We start from the raw sequence: 25,202 nt of genomic DNA, 5'->3' as shown, positions 1-25,202 counted from the left end.
ATCATATTTTCTCTTTTAAAGGGGAATATTGATTAAAGGTATTCATAAAGGTTGTATTTACACTTCAAAAATTATTCAGGTAATATAACCAATATGCATTCAGGGATAGACAAAAGTAGGTTTACAATGATAATAAATATACAAAACACAGAGTTTGTCCTTGTATTTTATTTATTAGTGATATTATTTATTTGTATTACAACTGTAAACCTACTTTTGCCTGCCCCTGTATTATAACAACATGTAATTTATTTATTTATTTATTTATTTATTTATTTATTTGTTTGTTTTTTGCATTTTCTTTTGCATTTTTTTTCTGAAGCTGGAAACAGGGAGAGACAGTCAGACAGACTCCCGCATGCGCCTGACCGGGATCCACCCGGCACGCCCACCAGGGGGCGATGCTCTGCCCCTCGGGGGCCTCGCTCTGCCCATCCTGGGCGTCGCCATGTTGCGACCAGAGCCACTCTAGCGCCTGAGGCAGAGGCCACAGAGCCATCCCCAGTGCCCGGGCCATTTTTGCTCCAATGGAGCCTTGGCTGCGGGAGGGGAAGAGAGAGACAGAGAGGAAAGCGCGGCAGAGGGGTGGAGAAGCAAATGGGCGCTTCTCCTGTGTGCCCTGGCCAGGAATCGAGCCCAGGTCCTCCGCACGCTAGGTGTAATTATATTTTTTAAATGCCTTAGGAGGCATTATCACTTTGACAACTTTATTTTAGATGGTTGAATTGCTTAAAGTAAGGATGGGTTTCCATTCTTTAAGGCAGAGCCAGTTAAAAACTTGGCAAACCTAATAACCACTGCTTCCTTTAATCCCTCCCTTCTTTATTTTAGCTTCTGCTTCCCATGGTATGTGGCACCCCGTGTTATCCCCTGCTACTCTGCAGAACACTGCCCTCCCTCACTTTAAGCCTCCCCTATTCTCTCCTGCCTCTTCAGAACCTCCTTCATCTAAATGTATCCCTGGTGAGTCCTGCTACCTGGGAAAAGATCTCAGAGTCCTATTCATGATTGATGTTACTATCTGATACAAGTGGTTACGGTTAAATATTTTATAAGTCTATGTTTTAATGTGTTACCATTTCTAAGAGTTGGGTAGTGACTCTTAAATGATTAATCATTCTAAATGAATAATAAATGAAATTCCTTGAGTGTGAAAGCTTTCTGAAACTTTACATAAGAAATCACTTACTTCACCCTCATATATTGCTGTGCATTTGATCACCTGAGCCAGTGGTGGGATCCAACTTGTTTGTACCAGTTTGGCAGAATCAATACTTAATTTTTTGTTGAGATCAGTAAACCGGTTGTTAAAATGGCATTTAGAATCAGGATTCTCTCTAAGGTGAGCACCTGGGCAGCTGCCCAATGTGGAAATCATTCCTTACTCTTTTTTTTTTTTTTTTTTTTTTGTATTTTTCTGAAGCTGGAGAGCCAGTCAGACAGACTCCCGCATGCTCCCGACAGGGATCCACCCCGCACGCCCACCAGGGGGCGATGCTCTGCCCACCAAGGGCGATGCTCTGCCCCTCCGGGGCGTTGCTCTGTTGCGACCAGAGCCACTCTAGCGCCTGGGGCAGAGGCCAAGGAGCCATCCCCAGCACCCGGGCCATCTTTGCTCCAATGGAGCCTTGGCTGCGGGAGGGGAAGAGAGAGACAGAGAGGAAGGAGAGGGGGAGGGGTGGAGAAGCAGATGGGCGCTTCTCTTGTGTGCCCTGGCCGGGGATCGAACCCGGGACTTCTGCACGCCAGGCCGACGCTCTACCACTGAGCCAACCGGCCAGGGCCTCCTTACTCTTTTTTTAACATTCATCTGCACAACGACATATTCCAAGCACCTGGAGTAATAATGTTCATTCCACTCACAGGTGAAAAAGAATTGCAAGTGAAGACACCAATCAAGAAGCAATATGGAAATATCTTAAGTAATAGTTTTATTGTTTTTTGGTCAGGTATTATTTAATATTTTTTCATTAATAATTTAAAACTCTTCCTTATAACATAATCTAGTTTTATGTACCTCTTTTATTGTTCTTATGTAAATATTAAATGCATGAAATAATATCTTTTTTTATATACACTTAAAAAGTTCATTAGGGCAGAGAATCAATTGTTAAATTATCTGAATCCCACCGCTGACCTGAGCTATATAGTATTTGCTATACTCCGTCACTTTATTCACAGTAGTAGACAATTCCTTATACCATTCTTACTCTATGTAAAAGAAGTTATATGAAATCATTCCATTTAAAAGAAAGAAACATATCAAAGGTTGGTTACCTTCTCAAAATAAAAAATGAGATTTTTCCAACATTTTAAATGATATGTAGGCATGGGATAGAATGTAATAAAATAGAAAAATGGCTATTACTCAAGGTTTTCCAAGCTTTTTTATGTATTGTTTTTTAGCCGGATGAGAGAATTTATAATTAAAAACATATAAAACAATTTGGTCAGCAATACAAATTGTGTCCATGCAAGGTGAAGAATTAGAGCAATTATCAGAAGACGGGTCCTCCCAAAATGTTCAGTTTCATGAAATATCTATATAATTAAGACAAAACAACATTCTAGCTTGGACTATGTGAATAATTGGCTCAATTCTCTATTTTGCAAATGTAGTTACCATCAGAATGATAAAAATATATCTATTATAAAGAGACCTCAAAAGGCTGAGCCATCCGGGTCAGAAAATTGAAAACAAAGCCAAATGTTTACTCAAAATTAAACCCAGAACTTCTTTTGAAATTCACTGAGAGAGCAATCATTTCCAATGTCTTTTCACCTTTTGGTATGAGATGGAAGTCAAACTGGAAATACTGAAACACTTTAAGGAAGGCAGTAAAACAAAAACAAGCCTTCTTATAAGACTTTTAGATGAAAGAGTTTTGAGTAAGCATTTAATCATGTGGATCCTGGTTCAAGCCAAGCTGAACCTCAAAGGTTTACCTGTGCTCATTATTTAGAATTCACAAAGAAATAGAAACGCATTGCATCTGTTGGGAACACTGACGATGAAATGATTTTTGCAAGGAAACGGAATATTTACATTAAGCCTGTAGTTGTGGTCCATCTGGCACAAGAGAACAACAGAATGCGGCATTTCTGCCAGAATGTTTCGAGGTAGCTTTATTTTCAAATTCTCAGTCTGAGTCTTTTTAAGCTTGCGTGGGATTTTAACTCGCAATCAATGTGCCAGCTAATTTTCTGATTTTAAGTTTCTATAGATTTCTGTAAAAGACTGCTTTGGTTTTAAAAAATGTTTTTGGAAGAATTGTTGTTTAGACTATGACAAGGAATAGTAATAAAATTTAGTATTATTAGCTACCTATAAATTGTTCACAAAGCACAAATTTGATGAATCAGTATTTTATTAGTGTAGTGAGCCCATTAAGAATGCCAATCTGGAGCTGTTTTAGAACTTGTAGTATTTTGCAATTGATTGTACATTCGAGGGTGGCCACATTGGTGAATCAACCTGCAAACCCCTAATTTTCTACTGTACCATGGAGATGCAACTGATAATCAAAGAGGAAAGAAATCAGGATTTTTCTGTAAGCAGAGTGATCTTTCAGAACACTAGGGTCAGCTTTCCTGACATGTTGTCTTAAGAATCACTGGAGATTGTAAACTGAATAAATTGGCACTACCAAGAGGTGGCCCTAACATAATTTGGCATAGGTCCAGAGCTGACTTTATTTCTTCATCCTTTTAGAAGGTGACAGCACCTCTTCCTTGAGACAGGATATCCAAGCACACTGTATACACATTCTGAAAAATCATGCTTACAACTGTCACATGAAAGAATTTACAAAGTTACATTTCCACACTGTTTTGGCTTCCTCCACATCCTGACAATATCCAGACTATATGCTTCACTCGTTCTGAAGCCATATATAAATAAGAGAATGATATAAAGAATAAAACAAACTGCTTTCCAAAAACGGGGTCCGTAAATCAAACAGCGGAGCAAGTCTTGCTTCCAAAACATCTAAACTCTTTCTGGGTGCCAGTAATATCTATCCCAGAAGAGTCACTGAATTACTTTTGATAAGGACTAGCCAACATTATAAGAGGTAATTACTGAAAGAAGAAAACAACGGAGACCCTAGGAATATTGTTTTAAGGAGTTTATTATAGATGGAGTTAACAGCACCACACACATGCAAAATGAGCTTTTAAAGAAGCAATAGAAAAAGTACTCTCTTACTGAAAGCCTAAACGATGGGGTAATAGAAACAAGGTTGTCTATTGACAACTGTGCTCTGAGTCAGCATTAGTGACTTTGCCTGGCAAAACTTGAAGACCATGTGGTTTAGGTTAATGTTGTTTAGTTTTTTTTTAACTAAACTCCTTTGTGGAAGTGTTACATACATACATAAAGTGCACAAATCATAAAGTATGCAGCTCAGTGGGTTTTCACAAAGTAAGTACTTCTAACTTACCACACCTAAATCAAGAAATAAACAATTGCCTGCATCTTAGAAGACCCCTTTATGGCCACTCCGAGTCACTGCACCATCTTCTTCAAACACCTTAAATTACCTGTTTCAGGGGTTTATATAAATGGAGTTGGGAAGTATATACTCTTTTATTTATATTTTATTTTGCTCAACATTACTTTTGTGAGATTTATATGGGTTGTCGCACATCTTCAATCCGTATTCCTTTTCATTGTCATATAGTTTTCAATTGTGTGAATATGCCATCCTATTGCTGATAGTTAAGTCACTTCTAATTTTCTACTATTACAAATAATGTTATTATTAATATAATCATTAAGATTGTCTTTTGGTGCACATTTTTATGCAATTCTGTTGCAGGTATACCTAGCTAGATATATAGATAATGCCGGACAGTTTTCAAAGGGCTGGTGCCCAATGCACTCCCACCTGCAGTTCCTGAGCACTCCAGTTGCTCCACAGCCTCAGAACCACTTGAAGCTGCCTTTTCCATTTTAGCCATTTTAATTGGTATATATTGGCATGTGTACCATGTCGTTTTTCCTTACCATTAATGAGGTTGTATAGCTCTTCATATGGATACTGTCCATTTGAAAAGCTTCCTTGTGAAGTGCCTGTTCAAGTCTTGGCATGGTTTAGTTTTGCTTAAATTACTTTGCTTTTCTCTCCTTTCAGGTAGATCATTTTTACCTGTGGAAGAAAAATTCAGCATAGTTCTGTACCAAATCACATATAACTCAATCACAGTTCCATCAGGTGGGTCTCACTTAACCTCCTCCCTTTTTTTAATCAATAAGAATACTGAGTATAAGAGAGGGAAAGTAACCAATCAATACAATACAGCTCATAATTATCAAAGCAAGGACTTTGATCAAGGTCTTTTAATCTTTCTAGTTGGAGTACTAAATCTAGACAGAGTTGTCATAACCAAAGGAATAAACTAATCCATAAAAAAGAGACTATCTAAAGAAAATATTTGAGCCTGACAAAATGGTGATATGGTGGATAAAGCATTGGCCTGGGATGCTGAGGTCCCAGGTTTGAAACCCCAAGGTTGCTGGTTTGAGTGCGGGGTTGCCAGATTGAGTGTGAGATCATAGACATGACCCCAAAGTTGCTGACTTGAGCCCAAGATTGCTGGCTTGAGCAAGGGGTCACTGGCTCCACTGGAATCCCCAGGTCAAGGTACATATGAGAAAGCAATTAATGAACAACTGAGGTGCCACAATGAAAATTGATACTTCTCATCTCTCTCCCTTCATGTCGGTCTGTTTGTCTCTCTCTCATTTAAAAAAAAAAAAAGAAGAAAAGATTTGAAAAGTATATCAGCATGTATTCTCACATCTTTGGAACAATTACTATCCTACTGAGGAAAGAAGTTATTCATGATAGTCAAGTTCCAGCCAAGCAACTCTTAAAGAACCACAGAATAGAATTATAATCAGAAACAAAGAGCCCTTAATTATATAGACTAGAGAATAGAGTGAGTAATTACTATATTTGACATTTTTATAAATCACTAAGTTAAAGTCAGGAACACAAAGCTACAACTTTACATTTTACCTACAAAACATATTTTACTACAGCATTCAGTTAAATAAGATTAACTTGTTCATCTAGGTTTTGCCTTCCTTTTAGTAAATTTCAAATGCAGAAGACCTTATTTCAATTTAAATGAGGTTTAAATTGAGAAACAGAGGAAAGGCAGAAAGGAAATCTGTCATGCCACGTGAGTGAAAACAGTTGACAGGCCAAGAACACGATGGCCTGTGAATCAGTTACCTAGTTATAGAAATTACATTATGTACATTATTGTAATCATCATTCTATCTGTCTACTTCAGCATGGTTCAAACTGGTTCCACAGCTTACTTTCAAGATAGGTAGAAACAGGTCCATTTGTTGAGCCATCAGAGGATTCTAAATTCTACAAAAGGAGTCATGTCTCTAACCTAGAGACAAATTACAAAACTCGGAGGCTGGAATGTTAAGTTAAATAGTGGATTTTCTGTTTTTTAAAAGTATACACACATTTACGTAGCAAACGGTCTATGAGGTTTATATTACATAATTGGAACAGTTTATGATTTATTTTAATATAAATTAATCCAAAACACACAACAATGCAGAACTAATTACCCTGAACCTGGAAAGGAGAAATAGGTTCTAGTCCTTGCAAGATTTTACCTCTCAGTTTCTGTGTCCTCCCCCATCAATGAAGTGGACAGATACTTTATCTCTAATGCCCTCCCACCATTGAAAGTCCACCACTGTTCTGTAGTCCTATTGCTTCTAATAGTAGGAAGCATGCTAGGTTAAGTACCCAGAGCAGGGGGCGGGGGCGCGGGGCCCAAAGCAAAACATCAAGTGTAATGGATGAATGGGACTTGCTTGATTGGCTTTTTAATTTTATGGGTTGAAATCCTGGCTTTGCCTCTTTCTAGCTGGGGCATTATGGACAATTAACAACAAAAGGATCTTTGTCAATGAAGGAATGGGCCTTTGGGAGCTGGAGGAATTCTGGAGAAAGAAATAAGAAAGATTCAAATAGATTCAAATGGAAGGGGGAAAAAAGTTTCCACACTAATAGATCTTCTCCAAATTTCCTGAGTAACATCTTTTGGAAAACCAAGACACAGAAATAATGAAATAATATTGAATACTATATATGAAGTACTTACCATGTGCTTTATATGTTGAAGGACACACACACACACACGCACACACACACACAGAAGAATGTATATGTAGCATGCCACCTGGTCTCCTCAATCCCTCCTCTCTGCAGACATATTTAACATCCTTTCTTTTTTACAGTTCAATACTCACATTCAAATTCTAACTAGTATCCATGTGCTACCATACTTGATGCTTGCTTGCTTTTTAAAAGCTATGCTGTGTTATTTATAATAACAATTTCCTAGCAGCATCTCTTGTACTGTCTCCTACAAATGGTATTCATCAGTTTCCTAATCTATAAAATGAGAATAATAGCAGTACCCTTTTTCATACGGTTGTTATGAGAGTTAAAATGAGTTAATTTTTTCTAAAGTACTTAGAACATTGCCTGGCACAAAAAGAACAACATAAATATCTGTTAAAAAAAATCTCTTTTATTGTAATTTAATTTTTTATATCTTGATTTCTTTTCTAACTGTGTTTTACTTAGGGGAAAAGACAATGCCATAGATATTTGTGTTTCCTATAAGAAAGTAGGAAATCAGGAAAGAAAGAAAGAAAGAAAGAAAGAAAGAAAGGAAGGAAGGAAGGAAGGAAGGAAGGAAGGAAGGAAGGAAGGAAGGAAAGAAGGAAGGAAGGAAGGAAGGAAGAAAAGAAGGGAGGGAGGAAGGAAGGAAAGGAGGGAGGGAGGGAGGGAAGGAGGGAGGGAGGGAGGGAGGAAGAAAATTATCTTTTTCTTGAATAGTTCCAATGAACTAAGCACTCTATTATATCTTAAAAATAAAATTTTCCGTTTAATCTTAAGAACCTTATTAACTGGTGCTCGCTTCGGCAGCACATATACTAAAATTGGAACGATACAGAGAAGATTAGCATGTCCCCTGAGCAAGAAACCTATTAACTGGGGATGTTTTCCCTGTTTTAAAAACTGGAAAAACAGGATCAAAGAAAATAAATTTCTTGCCAACTAGGCATAGTAGTGACTCAAAAAGAATTTTATGTGATTTTGCATTTCACATGCTTTTATTCGGGTTTACGTCTGGCTTTTGGAATAGCTAAGGCTGAAATTAGTGGTAACAGTGCCACATGCAGCTCAGTGCATGACATCTATCTACTCATTTACTCTCTAACTACATCTTCGACCATAATTGTCATACTTTATGTTATGCTTACAGTGAACATAATTCACATAGGACATGGGCCCTTGTTAGCCATAATATAACCATAGATGTGCTCTGAAAATCAGTCTGCAAACAAACATCAAAAATGTTTGAGAATACTAGATTAAACAAAGTTAAACTGGTTGCTTGGCTTCATAACTTCTCAGAAATTTGAATTTCTCAATATTACTATACATTTAGAGATAAATAACTATGCCAAAATGTATTCAAATAAAAAAAATTACCCATTAATATCTCACAAGAGACTGGTGTTCAACAGACCATGGTTTAGAAAATTCTGCCATAAAAAAAAGACTAGAAACAATGAGGAAGCACATAAAATTTGAGAACAAGTTAACAAAAATATCAAACTATTGAGGGGACCCTACAAACCAAAGGACAGCATTTTAATAGAGACACTTATAAAAGGAGTTTTCACAAGCTGGTGGCTTGAACCATGCCCACTTCCTTACAGAAACTCAGTGAGTTGTGTTGAATAATGAGTAGATGAATATGAGCCAGTTACTCTGTTTAAAGAAAATTCATCACTATTTCTTTTCATCGTTCTGTGTGGAACCAAAGATACAGAAAGAAAGGAGGAAGAAGTGACAAACAACTTCAAAAAGTTGGTGTTTTTATTGAAAACAAGTTACATGTGCAAAAAATGTTTTTAAAGTTGTCTGCCCATTTATCCAATAAATATTTGATGAAGGATAGATAAATAAAGAGAAACTCAGAACAAGAAGAAGGAAGACTATTCGTGTAAAGAACACTAAATCAAAGCCAAGGAGCCAAACCCTTGAGAACAAAGACCGCACATCCATGTGCATGCACGCACACACACTCACAAGCACACACCAATCTCAAGCATTCTTTAAAAAACTTCCTTACTCTACCAATGCGAACTTTGTTCTATTTTTACTATATATCTCCATGAAACAGAAATTATTGAACACAGGAGAATGTATGTCCTATGGGGAGATTTTTATATGGTTTTAAATTATTCAATCATAAACAAGTATGACCTTCATTTTGGACAACCAGATTAATGAAAAAAGACATGGAAAAAAATGAGTGGTGATTTGGCTTATGAGTTATTTATTTAATGTGTTTTGTTTTCTTTATTCTTCTGCAAGACTTTTATTCTCTGTTTCCTACCCTGTTTTTCTTCATGACCAGTTTTGTTTATCTCTGAACTAGCCTTCCTTGTTTTAATAACGAAAATGTGGTTCTTAGAGATCTCAAAAATGGGGGCAGGGTGAGGAGAAGGAAAGAACGAAGGAAGGAAGGAAGGAAGGAAGGAAGGAAGGAAGGAAGGAAGGAAGGAAGGAAGGAAGGAGGGAGGGAGGGAGGGAGGGAGGGAGGGAGGGAGGGAGGGAGGGAGGAAGGAAGGAAGGGAGGAAAAAAGAGAGAAAGAAAGAGAGAGAGAGAGAAAGAAAGAAAGAAAGAAAGAAAGAAAGAAAGAAAGAAAGAAAGAGATTTAAAGAAAGAGAAAAGGAAGAGAAAAGAAAGAATAAAACAAGGAAGTGGATCAACGCTATTTCTGATGAAAGAAATTTCCAGATGAACATTCAAAGCGAAAAACTACATGTTGCTAAAGTTACAATAGTCTTAAATTGTGGAACTTAAAAAAGAAACTAGTAGCAGTAAAAGTTACCTTCTTCCTAATTTATAGGGTCATATGTTTGCATGTGGCCTAGAATAGTGTCTTGGCAGAGTACACTAATTAAAACCAATTTATTTGTTCATATTTCTTATGCATATTTCCCCTTTGCTTCATATACAACAAGGACCCACTACTTTAGCACTCTTTATTTTAAATCATAACTCCTTGGGCTCTTCCACTCACGGTGCCGGCACTGGTTACAACCATTACAGAGAGAAAAGAGGTTAAGAGGGTGTAAGAACGTGAGTGTAAATGCATGGACGAAACATAAAAGACTTTCCCAGCCACCTTGAGCTGCTCCATATGTTCCTGTTGTTTAGTGACAGCCTTCAATAGGAGCAACGTATCTTGTAGTCCTGTGTATAAATTTGCTCTGTAAATTAAAATGTTGGCTTGTGCTCCCCTGGAGTTTAAGAAGGTGAGTGATGACCTTGGTGGGAGTATGTTTGTGTAGAAATGTGTCATAAAAGATGATGTCTTGGCCCAAGAAATGCAGGGTTCAGGTTTAGTCATTTGTTAAAAAAAAATACCAGAGTTAAACATAACTAACACATCATGAGAGTAAGGCTCTTGCCAAACGTAACTTTCTTTTAAATCTGAAATGTCAGCTTTCACCCTGTGTTTTTAAGGAATATTTTTAGCATCTTCCTTTAAAGAGTTTTCCTGCTGATTATGATCATTTTTAAGTTACAAAACAAAGCAATAAGGAGTATATATTTTTCACTGATTAAGGCAATAAAATACTATCAATTGATTATTCATTTTTTACATGCTTATTGGATAATTGTAAAATCAATTCAATGTGGCACTTATTTTCTGAAATGATTAGGACTTGGCAGGTTTATGATTTCATCTATACTCCCATTTGAAGGCTTAAACATTAAAATATTGGTAGTAGTGAAAAATTGTTTTTTAACCCTCTTCTTCCTATCACTTGTGTTACTGGTTTTCATTTTATATGTTAAATAAAATAAGTTTATGCCACCCATCCACAGAACTCTCTGGCAAATCACGTTGTAAGGAAAACCCCCCAAACAAATATCAAAAACAGATTGGCTTCATCCATTTGCATTCCTTCCCAGAAAGTGATTTCCATAATGTTCTGATAGTCTCACACTAGTTAATCTATTTTTTAAGGCTGAAATAAAATCCATATTTCAGGTTGACAAATATTGCCACTTAGGATGATTAATATATATTAGGATATCATATATGCCAATAATGTGCTATTTCAGAAGCAGCTGTGTTACTAAAACATGCTATAGATGCACACTTTATAAACCTGAAAGAAAAAATACTAATGATAATTAAGAAAGTGATTGAAGGCATTATACTTATCTAAACATAAGTTTTCTATCTACCTGACATCTTATCAATGATTTAATATCTCCAGTAAATTTTTAGATTGATGACGATTTCACAGGAAAGAAGATGAAATACCATTATTTTCTGTAGAGACAGTGGAAAATTACTACTAAATTATTTGCTGAGTGCCACTCAGCCTGTGCCTGTAAATACTAAGTACAATTTCTCATGATTTGAGCTATGTGCATTAACAGTATAACATTAGACGTTAGCTTAGTCTAGTGGAATATGACTCAAATAAGTATGCTCTGCACAGATCAAAATTCATGTTCATGAATTCAAAGTAATATCTGAAAAATTCACTGAATTAAAGTCCAACAAGTTTGTTCCGAACCTTGTGACCACTTAAATACTGCCTTCCCTCTCTGGACTATTCTTTGTCTATTAAGTAGGGCTGATTTTTTTCATTAACATTTAAATAATACATTTTTAACTTGTTTTGGTAATTGTATCTGATAATAAATGGAGACACCATCTGCTTTATTTGTTCATAAATGCAGCTGTAAACTGCAGCCATGAAGACAAAGTCAATCTGATTGACATATAATGTTTTCTCAGCACAAAATTTTCTTCTAAATTTTAATTTTATTTTATACAACATAAATCTGAATCACCATCCCTGTTAAGAGTCTCTTCTCTTTTTTGGGTAGTGCATTTAATTGTTTTTCTTCTTCTTCCTCTTTCTTTCTTTTTATTTTAAGGTTATTGACCTTTTGTAGAAATTTCTGGTTTTTCAACTCTCTCGATACTTCTGCCAATGGCAAAAATGTAAGATCTTAGAAGTGGAAACTACTACAAAAATAGGCTTATTCCTCAAGCACTAGAATAAGCTGACACTTAGCTGATGCAAATTCCTCCATACTCACAGAACAAATACTGGATCACTCTCTGCAATTTTTAAAATAAATTTATTTGAGCCAAACCGATGAGATGTTCCAGAGGGACAATTTTTTCAAAAGTACCCCTCAGGTTACACATTATGAAAATGGTAAAGATACCCCACTCACTACTAGCAGTCTCAGGACCCATAACATACACAACACTCTCAATTACACAGAAGAAAATTCTCTTGAAAGAATATAAGCAAAACCATTGTTTTTCTTTACCATAAAGATGCACAAACTAGCAATTCTGTTAATGAATAAGATAGTTCAACTTTTGTTTCTCTCTCTAGGTACAAAATTAAAATTTAAAGGATAGGAAAGTCATTTTATTATAACAGCTGACTTCCACCGACGGTTTTCAGTTTGTGACAGGGTGAACAGAAGAGATGGGCTTGAAGGACAGTCTTCAGAAAAATCTGCAAAAAAGATCAAGTGAACCCTCCAGAAAAGGTAGGATGAAAAGCATGTGAGAAGTGAGTCTGCGTTCGACCACGATACATATTAGATCTCACTCTCTTATTTAACTTCTTTTTCACTTCAAATGACATTTTGTATATTTTCTGATTCTACATGCCTGCAGTGTGGAACTACAGATGGTTCCTAGTAACATTAAAAGGGAAAATGGCAAAAACCTGACTGATAGCTTTCACTTTCAAATGCTGATGTAATGATTGGTAAGGTAAGGCAGAGCATTAAAAGGCATAAAGGTTGAAATATTTTCTTTTTGTGACCATTCCGCCCTTTACCCTGCAAGCTCCATCTATCCTACTTTTATTATCTTTTAAAGTAAAGCTCCCTTTTAAACCTTTTTGAATCCTTTCTGGTGAGGGCTCATGACACTGGCAATAGCCCAGATGCTGCTTTCAATAGAACTTCTGCAAATAGGCACTGTGGACTTTTTTGCATTTTGTTTGAAGCCTAAACTGGTCCGTCAATTGACTCAATATTTCCTTAATAAAAAGTAGAAGCTAGAAATTGAACGTGGTCATTCATTGAAAACATCAGGGTTTCTTACTCAGTTTTACAAAAACATTCATCTTCCCCCACTAAAAAAGGTAAAAATTGATCTTTGGTTATGGGGTAGAGAAACAGAAACCTAATGTCAGAGAATTTGATTAAATGTTCTACATTGTAATTTTTTTAATGACACTCGTTTGTGATAACTGGTCACATTGAGCCAGGGTGGAGTGGATTACTGAGATGCTATTGGGGAAAAAAACAATTACACAAAAACAAATGCAAAATAAGTACATAGAAGAATATTAAGTGGAGTTGAAAGTGACCTAATTAATAATAATAGATAAGATTTTTTCTAAGACATATCTGAGGCACATGGCTGTTCATTTTACACTTGTCAACTTTTAAAAATGTGATTTTTTTCATTTCTTTGACATGAGGCATCAGAGTAAAACCTAAAATAAAAAAATATATGAAGTAATAAAAAAGATAAGAAATGTGATAGGAAAAGAAAGTACTAATTTTCTTCACCATATATATATATATGCTATATATATATATATATATATAGCATATATATATATTTTAATATATAGCATATATATATATTTTAAAGCCATATATATATGGGAAGAAAACCATGGATCATGGTACATTCAGCAGCCGCACAGGGCTGTCACCACTGCTGTGCTCACATCTGTTTCACTCCCACATGCTAACAGCCACCAAGGTAATTCTCAAGAAAGCCACTGCTGGACAGTGACATCCCAAAGGTGACACAGGTTTCCTACTGATAAGATATGAATAGTCTTTTTTTATTTCTCAAGTGTATTGTTCCTGGATAATATATTTTCCAGTTCCAATTTTTATTCCCATGTATTCTTTATAAGTTTCTAGAGCATACAACTGTCTGCTAAAAGTTGCCGGCCAAGGACAAAAAAAATAAATAAATAGCAAGCACAAAAATTATCGGCTTGAAAGCTCAGCCTGAGAATATTTGTTTCCAGGGACTCTTAAATCAAGGCTATCATTGTTTTCTTCGTATGTAGTCGGATTTTCTGCTAGGAAAACAATTCTTATTTTGTATGATGTAATATTTCTGGTGTTTTATAAAGAGCATCACAACTTTGGTGTAGCTTTTCACTTCAAGCAGTTGGAGAAGCCTGGCAGGAGGATAATATACATTTAAAGACATTCTCTTTAAGAAAGGTGTGCTATCTTATTAATAACAATAATAGAAGAGGTTCTTTAATAAGGACTAATTAGTCACTTGGAACAAAGACCCAATGATCTTTGACTAGTTAAGGATTTGTGACTTTCCTTGGTGAAAATTAAAAGGTAGCAAGAGCATGATAGAAAATTTTCTGTAAATTTGAGCTGAAGAACCCTGGAGTTTCTACCTGGCTAAAAGTAATTACCACTCCGATACCACGTCTTAAATTTTTACTTTTTAGATTCTTTTGATTTATGGTACCATGTTCTTAACTCAAATGGGTATGATTTATCAAAATGTCTTTGTCGTGGGAGATGGGTTACACTAGGCATTTAATATGGAAAATCTTTGCTTGGGTAGAAGACTGAGGAAAAGTCAGACAGATTGCTGCTTTACAAAACATGCCCAGAGTGCCATATAAATGCATATAGTGGTGATTGCTGGGAGGCTGGGGCCGCTGGAGGAGGGAATGGAGGACTAATGATGATGGACAGAGACTTGACTTAGGGGACTGAAGACACAATACTGTGTACAGAGATGTGTTGTAGAATTGGGCACCTGAAACCTGTATAATTATGTTAACCAGTATTACCCCAATAAAATTCAATTTTAAAAAATGTGCACAAAGTAATGCCCAGTCAATGCTGACTGGCAGACGGGAGAGGCCTAGAAATGAGGTGAGTGCCAAAATGAGAAAATGAAATGTTAGATTGGACAAAGCCATACCCAAACCACACTCCTCAAAACTGCCCCTAAGCTGCGCTTTCCCGAGGGGCTCCTTCCAGCTTCCTTATCTGCAATCACTACCTTTCAGCCTGATAAGCAATTCAAAGTGATTGTCTGAAAAGAGCTCAGACTTAAAATAAGCAAGTCAAATGCTTTTCAAAGTCTTCCTTTTCTTTCATTTTTCCTCTGAATGTAGGAGTGCTTGCTTTTGCTGCTTAGGAGGGACACAGGAGCACCAAGGAGGATGGTGGGGGTTGTATGGAGACGCCTAGGCCACAGCTATACAGAAAGAAAGAACTGGCTTTATCAGGAGAATCCAGCCTTTACCTGCATAACTGCATGCTCTCTATTGAACTGTTTTTTTATTTTATTTTATTTTACTTTATTTTATTTTATAGGAAGGAAGAGAAAGAGGAATGAGAGAGAGAAAAACACTGATGTGCTGTACCACTTATTCATGTATTCATTGGTTGATTCTTGTATATGGTCTGACCAGGGATTGAACCAGCAACTGTGATGTATCAGGATAATACTCTTACCAACTGAGTTCCCAGGCCAGGACTTGAATTGGGTTTTAAAGTTCAGAAAATGTACTCTATGTCATCAAAACAGAGGGCAGAGCTAAGACTCTGGACTCAACTTCCTCTACATGAAGTCTCTAAGGACAAAGTGTCTCGGTCCCAGATGGAGAGGAAGGAGCCGTGTGAGGATTCCAACATGCTGCCCGTCTTATGCATGTGCTTTGGGTAAGAGGCGATACCTGTTCTCACTCTTGGTTTCCTAGAGAACCTGGTAGAAGGCAGCAATAGCACCATGGAGGTGATGAGGGAGTGGAGTGCTCTTTTGACCACTGAGACTACACAGTGGCAAAAATTGGCAAAAAAAAAAAAACCATACATATAGTTTCAAGATCCAAAAGTTGATTTAAAGGTAAAGAATAAAAAAAAAAAATCAAGCTGCTCTCCCTTAGAATTTTATGTTTTAAAAGATATAAGTTATAATCTGTCTTTGCTTAACAGCTAACTGTAAAATAAGAGGGTTTTACCTCCTTAGAGGTCATACGATGCTTTTCCCCTTTTCTCACCCTCCCTGTGCCTTGTGAAACTGTCTTAAAAAATAAGCATTATGATGTAAGATACACATTGTGGTTTGTAACGGGCTGAAGGTTTTTTGCACAAGTCTTCTTATACCAGCTTTTAAATATGATTGAAAGTATGTTCTTAAAATTATTTAAAGTTTTATCTTAAAGTCTTGTTCTCCTTTTTAACTTATCACTTGTGTCTTATGTGACATGATATTCTATATATCTAATATAAGTAGATATGTTTATCCCCTAAAAAAACATTTCCTTCAAGCAAGTTCAATTGTGGGTAAGTAGACACATCTTGTTCACAGTAGTGATTTAGAGCCACAAGAAGCCCAACAATGTGGCAGTACTTTGAAATGAGGTTATCCTCAGTTTTTAAGAGACCTAATAAAAATAATAAATCCATGAAAAAAAATATGTGTTTAAGAATACCAGGATTTGAGAAAGAGAGCTTAGTATGTTCACTCTGGAAGAATGGTGACTTATCTGAGATAAAGACTCTGCTTCTTTAAATGGCTCTACAGGTAAAGGTGTTTACAAGCCCAATTACTTAAAATATTACTACATCTACGGATGTATGATAAGCAAATGTGTAATTAAAATAAAATATATCGATTATTTTAAGTATGTCCTTCGAACTCTACCATTTCAACAAATGAAGCTTAAAACAGATGTTTATTTTTATTATTCTATAATAAAGGACGTGATAGACACTAAAACTGAATTTCTATTCATATGGTAAAAGCCTGACATGTGGGTTTAGATTTTTCATTTTTACCCCACCATGTGCTAATGTAACAAATGGATATGGTATTCTTTTTCAAACCACTCATTACTTAAAAATTCTCCTTTAGTGTGTTTGTCTTAAGTTCTTCTTGAGCAAGTCAGAGTACATAAAAGCAAACAACATTTATTTGCTGTTTTGCCAATGCTTTGTGACTGTGTTACAAAAATGTAACAGTGAACAGCTTTCTTCATTTAAAGGATCTCCCAGAAACCGGCTTAAATTTTCAATAGCAAAATATGGTCTATGGTACCAAATTCTTTTCTTTTCAGATGGTTTATTGCCACTGAGATTATCATAAACATACATTCTGTGAGGAAATTTTTTGGACTGATAACACTATATATAAAAACTACATCATTTAGGAGGCTGAAGCCCTGATTTGGATTAGAAAATTCTCTTTCAGAACCACAGTTTTGGTTTGCAAGAGGAACGACTACCCCTCTGATGGCACATTGTGTAGTGAATGCTTAGCCACTCAGCCTGGGGCAGTTGGGAGAATAATAAAGAAGATAGTTTTTTAATTAAAAGTATCAAGAGGTTTTATGATCATTTCTACCATTTAGTCAAGAAACAAGTATTAATCCTATCTTATCCATAAGACAAAATTATTTTCAGTTATCAGTCTTAAAATGTCTGAATTACAGTTCATCTGTAAATATTAAGCTTACAATGTCTGGATTACAGTTTATCTAGAGAAAGTTATCATTCTGGGCCAATAGAAAAGAATACTGAGGTTTATTTATTTTCTATTGTGTATTTCCAGAGATGACGTTGATCATTTTCTAGCTTTTTATTTTGAAAAATATCAAACTCACCCTGGCCGGTTGGCTCAGCGGTAGAGCGTCGGCCTGGCGTGCAGAAGTCCGGGGTTCGATTCCCATCCAGGGCACACAGGAGAGGCGCCCATCTGCTTCTCCACCCCTCCCCCTCTTCTTCCTCTCTGTCTCTCTCTTCCCGTCCCGCAGCCGAGGCTCCACTGAAGCAAAGATGGCCCGGGCGCTGGGGATGGCTCTGTGGCCTCTGCCTCAGGCGCTAGAATGGCTCTGGATGCAACAGAGCGATGTCCTAGATGGGCAGAGCATCTCCCCCTGGTGGGCATGCCGGGTGGATCCCAGTCAGGCGCATGGGAGAGTCTGACTTCCTCCTGGTTTCCAGCTTCGGAAAAATGAAAAAAAAAAAGAAAGAAAAAAGAAAAGAAAACTATCAAACTCACAGCCATAGTTAAAAGAATAGCATGAATACAAATATATATTAGATTTACCCTTTTCTAATATTTTGCTTCATTTACTTTTGTGTTTCTCTTCTCTATACATCTATATATTTTTATGTTTATTTATTTGAAAGTTACGGTCAACATAACAATTCAACCCTATTTCAGCATATATCATCTAAAAACAAAAAACTTTAACAAAACTATAATAATTTACCTAGGAAATATATAGTCCTCAATGCTTTATTTATGTATTTATTTATTTTCTGATCCAAGATCCAATCAAGAATTACACATTGTACTTAGTTACAGTATCTATAGACCCTTTTAATCCAGAATGAGTTTTTAATTTGATAAAATGACAATGCATATTTTCAAAATTACTCAGTCTCTGGAATATCATCAATTAATGCTGACAGTAAATAATAATGAACTCCACCTTAAAAACAGGAACTTGTTCCTAACTTTTAAAAAAACTATAACTATTTTACTAGAAAATATTTTTTTAAATTCTACTCACCTCAACTGTTGTGAGGTAAAGAATAAGAGAAGCAAATTTGAAAGTAAGCAGGTGTTTAAACCATTCCGACCCCATGCGATATGTTTGGCATGTTGAATTGCACCCAAAATTAAATTGGTAGTCAGCCCAGTTCACGCAGGACAAAGTCAATGTGCTGGTGAAGATATAAGTAGAACTAGACATTAAAATAAATATTCATTTTAATTGGTACCCCTGTGCAAATCTTGGCCCTTCCTTCTCACTGAAATCCTCAATGTCATTTTATACAAGAATTTGAGATATTCCTTGAGCAACTTTTTGACTATTACTGCTGAATGCTATTATACTGAACTCAAGAGTCTTGTGAGAATCACATTTAACATATTTTAAGAAGACCATCTTTATTGGCAATAAGCTTATTTCTTACTATTCCCTTTGAAGAAAAAATCTTTATTAGAAATGCAGTGCTAAAATGTATCCAAATTATTAATATGAAGAAATTTTACAACTAAATTTTATGTTTCATACACAGATGCATGAATAAAAATACATATCTTATTTTGGTACAACAAAATGTTAAAATATTCTTAACATTTGTGAACAAATGTGCCATCTTCAATGTGTTTTTATAGCTAAATATATATATATAACAACTATATTAAGAAATGTAGTCAATATTTTCCAAATCATGTCATATAAGAAATATTTTTGCTTCACTTAAAATATAATTCTTCATAAAAAGAAAGACCTATTAGGGTAATAGACAATAATAAAAATATTGCTTTTTGTTTTTAATTTTTATGTGAAACTCAAAATCAGAGATGAACTGAATTTCGAAGTGTAAGGTAATAGACAAAGGTAATGATACATCCAGTTTGGGGGGTTTGTACTGCCACCTAGTGTCTAACTTTATAATGGACTTGTGTTTGAACATTATGATATCAGTTGTGTAGTTGGGAACAGATTCTTTTAAAGGAAAAGGTAATTACAACATTTTTCAATCAAAGAATTTCTTAGTGTCTTTTTCATAATTCAATCCATTGTCTTTATACAAACTGGCTTATCCATAAAAAATATCAAAATATTTACATATTAAAGAGTAATACTTAAGATAATGATTTTTGTGTATATAATGACATGCATTTGCACTCAAAATTAATTTCATTGTTATTTTGGATAAGTATAAATATTTAAAAATCATAATCCTTGATAAAACAAAAATATGAATATCTGTCAAGCTTATTTTGTTGATATTTAATTTTTAAATTTCTACTGATATTTTTTCACATTTTAAATTCCTTTTATATTAAACACTCAGATTTGGTTAACACATTTTTATATGCTCAAGCTTTTCCCCACTTGATAATAGGTTCTAATTTTAGAAATTGGAGAGTTTGTTGTACCACTGTGGAAACTACTTCAGTTTTCCCCTTTAAAAGTCCAACAGTTCACTGAAACAGGAAACCAATGGAACAGATTAAACTAGCTTCAACAGTGCAATGAAAACGTTCCAGTGAAAAGTTACTAGAGATATGCCCCAACATCACTGTAATCTAATGAACCAACCCAGCACACATTTGAATAGTCACATATTTTTCATCCTTTTCATGTAATGGGCACAATGCAGTCATGTAAATTACACTGTCTAAGGAGTGGTTTAAATTGCGGTTTTATTGGTTTGCAATATGATTGTCCAAGTACAACTTTTTCCTTTTACAAATAGGTATCTGGAGGAAGCATAGAAATGTTATTTTTTGCTATAATAGCCTGATAAAGATCAGGGATTAGTATTTAAGGTTTTGTTTTAAAGTCAAGTTGAATTGAATGTTTTAGCCATTAATTTTATCTGGTATGTGGCAAGCCGGAGTGGTATATTCAAGTGATAACCACTCCTTCTTTGAACATAAACTACACAGCTTGGCTTTGGCAGGGTTTCAACAATGGAAGAATTACCTGCTTATAAAGTTCTCCTTCATGTGCATGGTTACTTCATTTATGTATTTTTTTTCTTAGTGTAGAGAGTACTGTAGAATGGAAAAAAATAGTGAGAGTAAAGTTTAGGAAATGATAAATATATGTGCATAGTCTTGCATTGTTTTCAAATAATAACTTTACTCTCAAATTGCACCACATCAGGATCTGAAGCTTTAAAAATGTGAAATATGCAGATTTATTTGCTTGAAACAAGCTGGCAATAATATAAGCCATGTAGTTTATCACCTTGTATTTGTATAAGGAGGACATAGATTTCAGGGTTTATGATCTGCCCAAATTATCAAATACTCACAAAATCAGATCTGGGTCATTATTTCTTTGGCCATGAATGCCCATAATACCAATGTACTGACTAAATTATGAAAATAAAATAAACTGGATGATTTTTTTAGTAAATGTTCATCCATGAAAAAATAGTAGAGAAATGAAAAGAATGTTTTCTTTTAAAAGATAAAAGAGGAAAAAAATTGAACCAACGCTAATTCTTCATACAAAAAGAGGAAAAGAAAATGCAAACGAGCTTGACCAGGTGGTGGCACAGTAGATAGAGCATCGGCCTGGGCCACTGAGGACTCAGATTTGAAACCCTGAGGTCACCAGCTTGAGCGTAGGCTCATCCAGCTTGAGCATGGATCATAGACATGACCCCATGGTCACTGGCTTGAGCCCAAAAGTTGCTAGCTTTAGCCCAAGGTTGCTGGCTTGGGCAAAGGGTCACTGGCTTGGCTTGAGTCCCTGTTGGGCAAATAAGTTTGTAAAATTTGTGTTATTTGGGTTTGCTCACTTTTATTGTTAGAAATAGCCACTGCTGCCCTGGCCGGTTTGCTCAGCGGTAGAGCGTCGGCCTAGCGTGCAGAGGACCCGGGTTCGATTCCCGGCCAGGGCACACAGGAGAAGTGCCCATTTGCTTCTCCACCCCTCTGCCGCGCTTTCCTCTCTGTCTCTCTCTTCCCCTCCCACAGCCAAGGCTCCATTGGAGCAAAGATGGCCCCGGAGCTGGGGATGGCTCTGTGGCCTCTGCCTCAGGTGCTGGAGTGGCTCTGGTCGCAACATGGCGACCCCCAGGATGGGCAGAGCATCGCCCCCTGGTGGGCAGAGCGTCACTCCATGGTGGGTGTGCCGGGTGGATCCCGGTCGGGCGCATGCGGGAGTCTGTCTGACTGTCTCTCCCTGTTTCCAGCTTCAGAAAAATGAAAAAAAGAAAAAAAAAGAAAAAAAAAGAAATAGCCACTGCCCATGTGAATGGTGCTGCCCAAGTGAGGCTGCTGATTACTTTCTTGCTTGGGAAGAGGCATTGTTATGCTAATGTGTGCTGGAGGAAGTGGTTCATGCCAAAAAGTTTTAAGAAGAAAGATGGCAGGGTGCTGAAGAAGAAGCCGGTTTGTGCAGAGAAGAGAATGGAGAAGGTGTGCAGATGGAGAACCAGAGGTGACTGAGCTGGTGGGGGCCTTTGATACTAGGAAAACCCGGATGTGTCAGTGACATTGGGAGCCCTGAATGGAAAGGGAAGTGTTTTCCCTCTGTATGTGTTTTACTCGCCTGTCAGCTGCGAGGGTAAAATAAAGGAATGGCCCACTGTTTTTTAGCTCTGAAGTTTCTTTATCATCTGCCTGAATCTAATGTGAACCTGCACCTGCCTGGCACCGACTGCGGTCATGATTACTGGCCATACAGCCCCCCCCCCCAGTAAAGGCACGTATGAGAAGCAATCAATGAACAACTAAGGTGCTGCAACTACGAGTTGATGCTTCTCATCTCTCTCCCTTCTTCTCTCTCTCTCTCTTTCTCTTTCTCTCTACCTCTCACTTAAAAAAGTATTCTAAATGAGCTAATTTGACTAATTTCATCTGTGAAAATACATTGAGAAGTACAAGGAGTATAAGGCAGGTGTCATGCCCTGAATTTGGAAAGTCTGGACAGATAAAAATTTTCTGAGAACAGAAGCAATGAAGAAATAAATATCAATTTGCTAAAACATTCCATATATGCTGATAAAGTTCAGAGCAAGGGGAAATGACAGAGTGAACGGCCATGTGGATGGGAAGGAGTCAGGATCTTCACACGGGCCAGTGGGAGTGAGTCGGGAAGTCAGGGCAGGAAGGAAAAGCAGCTGGCCCAGAGGCTGGAGCCCACAGCTGTGCTTGATTCCAGAGGTTCTCATCCATTAAAAAAAATAATCTACTGAGATCTTTTTGTCTGAGAGGTGGGAAGAAGAGTGAGGAAAAGTGTTCGAGATGGAGAATGTATATTTATTGACTCCCTTCAAAGCACAGGCTTTATGCTAATTGCTTTACCCTTGACTCCATATCCAATAAGTTTGCACCTAGCAAACAAAATTTAAAAAGCTCACCAGTAACTATGGTGCAAGGTAAAAATGAGAGTTGCTCTATGAGAGTGACAATGTTAGAGAATTCCCAAGCATAGAGACACTACTCAACCTGGGGGAAATCAAGGAAGGCTTCATAGAGGAGAAGGTATATTAGTCCTGTCTTAAAATGTGTGGACTGAAGATGAAAGATAATCCCAACAGAGCAAGACCGAGCTAGACTTTGTGGGCTTTCAATATAAGGTATTTAAGTTATACACTGTGGGCAGTGAGAGGCATTAGAGGCAGAAAACAGTAGAGTGGAGGCACTTCGGTTTTGAGGGAGGTAATTTGGGGCTGAGATACAGAATAAAACTGTGAGAGCCTTTGTTCAGGCAAAGCACGGGAGCAGTTTACTGGAGGGAGAGAAAGGAGCAGAAGCAGAGTGGTGGCCGAGGAAAGAGCTGCTGCGAATACGGGGCCTAAGTGGCAGAATCTGGATTCACGCTCCATCTAAGGGTCAATAACTACTTTGTAAATTTGGGCAAAGCTCTGATTCTCTTTGACACTCTATTCTTTCTTCTGTAAAGAGAGAAAAGTAGATAAAATAATTTTTAGATCTTTAAGTCTATCATTCTGATCTAATTATCATTCCAATCAACAATAACTAGATTATGTTCTTGTTGATATTTCTGGCCAGAAAATAAAATGTTTTTAATATTGTAACAGCTTATTAAATACTAAAGACCCCTAAGTGATCCTTTATTAAGTGATAGTGATTTCTACCTAGTGAATTCTCCAGGAAATCGAACATTCGTAGTTGACTGGCCTCTTCGCCTTTGTTTTTGATATGTTAAGGTCCACTAACATAAACAATTCTCTTTTTAATTAATTACATTGAGAAAAAGAAACTGTGCACACAGATACACTCTACTAATCAATTTTTAAATCATCGAACTTTAGTTTTTGAACTTTATTAATAGTTTGATAATCTAAGTGGACCTATCATAAAAATTTAAAGTTCAAAAAATGTGAAAAGTTATCTAGCTCAACTCCAGTTATAGAATGATAAAATTGAAGCCCTCAGAAGTTCCATTACTTATTTTTTTTTTTTTTTTTTTAGTTTATTCATTTTTAGAGAGAAGAGAGAAGGAGAGAGAGAGAAAGAGGAGAGAGAGACAGGGGGGAAGAGCTGGAAGCATCAACTCCCATATGTGCCTTGACCAGGCAAGCCCAGGGTTTTGAACCGGCGACCTCAGCATTTCCAGGTCGACGCTTTATCCACTGCGCCACCACAGGTCAGGCTTTTTTTTTTTTTTTTTTTTTTTTTTCCATTACTTATTAAAGTCACATTGCCAGTGACAAAACTGGAACTCGATATAAGGTACCTTGATTGTTGGATCAGTAAGTATCCTTTGCTCTGGCCATGCTGTCTCTTCATTATATAGTGTGTCTGTAAAGTCATGGTGCAATTTCACCGGTCACAGGGAAGCAACAAAAGATGATAGAAATGTGAAATCTGCACCAAATAAAAGGAAAACCCTCCCAGTTTCTGTAGGATGATGTGGCAGCATGTGCACATGTGCAGATGATGACATAACACTGTGTATACAGTGGAGCAGCCCACGGCCATGCCAGTCGAGATGTGGACAGTACAGAGGAAAGTTCAATGTGTTCTGTGGCTCGCTAAATTTGAATCCGTGACAAAAGTGCAACATGAATATCGGAGTGCTTATAACGAAGCGCCAGCACATAGGAATAACATTACTCGGTGGGATAAGCAGTTGAAGGAAACTGGCAGTTTGGTGGAGAAACCCTGTTCTGGTAGGCCATCAGTCAGTGACGAGTCTGTAGAGGCTATACAGGATAGCTACCTAAGGAACCTTAAAAAATCTGTGTGTGAGCCCACATCAAACTGCACTGAATAGGTATGAAACTGGGAGAGTTTTCCTCTTATTTGGTGCAGATTTCACATTTCTATCATCTTTTGTTGCTTTCCTATGACCAGTCAAAAGTGAAGCATGACTTTGCGGACACACTGTATATATGCAGATAGATCATGAAACTAAGGCAGGGTTTTTGCTTGGGTCTGTCATTTGAGTAAACCTAAATTTATGTTACCCTGGGAGGCAACAGAATATCCTGGGATTTGACACTTCAGATGGTTGGATTAGCATCCTGGTTCTGCCACTTACAATGTTAAGCATGTG

At 36.8% G+C, this 25,202-nt stretch overlaps 1 non-coding gene across 1 annotated transcript; it reads left to right on the top strand.

The window, feature by feature from the left end:
- Nucleotides 1-7,957: 7,957 nt before the first annotated feature.
- Nucleotides 7,958-8,062, top strand: LOC136321655 (U6 spliceosomal RNA). The gene has a single exon (XR_010728798.1). It is a non-coding gene; the product is annotated as a U6 spliceosomal RNA (small nuclear RNA).
- The last annotated feature ends 17,140 nt before the right edge of the window (nt 8,063-25,202 follow it).

This window comes from Saccopteryx bilineata, chromosome 1 (assembly GCF_036850765.1).
Source record: "Saccopteryx bilineata isolate mSacBil1 chromosome 1, mSacBil1_pri_phased_curated, whole genome shotgun sequence".
NCBI lineage: Eukaryota > Metazoa > Chordata > Mammalia > Chiroptera > Emballonuridae > Saccopteryx > Saccopteryx bilineata.
This window is presented reverse-complemented; position numbering and strand designations above follow the sequence as displayed.